General features: G+C 31.3%; 1 protein-coding gene across 1 annotated transcript in view; it reads left to right on the forward strand.

The window, feature by feature from the left end:
* The first annotated feature begins 428 nt into the window (after nt 1–428).
* The window catches only part of LOC137659538 (uncharacterized), a 4,403-nt gene continuing 3,058 nt past the window's right edge, over nt 429–1,773 (forward strand). Inside the window, exon 1 of the mRNA XM_068394405.1 lies at nt 429–504. The gene's annotated coding sequence lies outside the window, so the exon portion shown is untranslated. The remainder of the gene's footprint in view (nt 505–1,773) is intronic.

A 1,773-nucleotide genomic window follows, 5' to 3' on the forward strand; every position in this document is an offset into this window, starting at 1 on the left:
TGTACTAGATAGACCTATTTGCTTGCTGTGGCACCTCAATACACCACGTTCTAATCTTGCTATTGTTTTCGTTTGTTTTTTATATAGGATAAAATTTAACAATTCAATGCCAGATAACTCCCAGCTTAAATGATTTTGAACTAAACTTTTGTGTCCATTTGTTCAGAGATCTTTTCAACCGTGGCAGCGACAACTAGTATTCTATCATCCAAGCTTAATCTCTTTATTTTGATCAGCCTCATGATCAAACAGCAATTTTCCAACCTCGTTACCTTCGATGTCTACGTGTTCGTTTGAGGTTACAGACACATCATCGTTTAGATATAATTATACATCAACGTCAGAACATCTGTCGTATTTATTTATATTTATAAAACACCTGTTGGGACGTGAGCTCATATCATAATTTTGTTTCTAGATTATGACTCATCGAGCAGAATTCTATAAAAATCCCTTTGGATTTGGAAGACCCAATCATTGAGGTCGGTGGAAGCACAGCTGCAGGTAAGCACACCGTTACTCTTCTCCTCGAACCGGTAGAAACTAATAAACTTTGCTTTCGGACCTCGAAATTAACTTTTGACTAAGTTTTCTTTTAGTCTTGAGTTTGATTTAAAGTTTTTTTTTTTTTTTTTTTTTGTCTTAGGTTTGACTTTAACTAAGTTTTCTTTGGGTTTCGAATTTTTCTTTAACTAAATTTTTTTTGTGGTTTCTAATTTGAATAAGTTTTTTTGTAGTCTCGAGTTTGATTTTAAGTTTTTTGGTTTGACTTTAACTAATATTTCTTAGGGTTTCGAATTTATCTTTAACTAAATTTTCTTATCGTTTCTAATTTAAATCTATCTAGTTTTATTCTAGTCTTGAGTTTGATTTTGAGTTTTTTGTTGCCTTGAGTTTGAATTTAACTAAGTTTTCTTAGGGTTTTGAATTTAACTTTAATTAAAATTTCTTGCGGATTTTGAATTTAGGCTTTAAAGTTTTAGTTGCCTTGAGTTCAACTTTTACCTAGAATTCTTATGATTTCGATTCTAACTTTAACTAAATGTTCTTTTGGTCTTGTGCTTAGCTTTAACTAAGTCTTCTTGTAGTCTTGTGTTTAACTTTAATTAAGTTTTTATGTGGTTCAACCAAGTTTTCATGTGGTTTCGAATTTGACTCAAGTTTTTAGTTCCCTTGAATTTAACTTTAAATTTTCTTCTGGTCTTATGTTTAATGAAAGTGACATTTTTTAGCAAAACATTGCATCACTGTCATAGCATTATAAAGGAACATTGTCTCAATAAGTATCCAGAAAATGCAATAATGCTAATAGCGTCAGTGACTTTAACCCTATCACTGTCATTGGTGATTTAGTCATTATTTGAAAAAGGGAAAAATCCTTCAAAATCACACAAACCGCATCAAGTTGGTGTTTATTATAAAGGTCTTGATGAGACCATCCCAATGAATATCAACCAGATAGGGTTTGTGCCTCTTGGAAGATTTTGCTACATCAGCAGTTCCGTTGAATTCACCACTGGCAACGAAAGGGTTAATCATCAATTTACATGAAGATTAGAATCATCCATTTACCTTAAGGTTAATTTGATGTCATATTTACGCGAATATGCATGTCTTCATTAATGTCATCATATTGGGTAACCAAAAAAAATTATTTCAACGCAAAATAGTAAGAAAATGTACTGATTGGAGTAAATGTTCCTATTTTTATAGATTTTGAATATTATGTTATGTAGTACGTCCATGGTAATAAGGCTAAAGAAAAAAAGAAAA

Source organism: Palaemon carinicauda, chromosome 20 (assembly GCF_036898095.1).
Source record: "Palaemon carinicauda isolate YSFRI2023 chromosome 20, ASM3689809v2, whole genome shotgun sequence".
Taxonomy (NCBI): domain Eukaryota; kingdom Metazoa; phylum Arthropoda; class Malacostraca; order Decapoda; family Palaemonidae; genus Palaemon; species Palaemon carinicauda.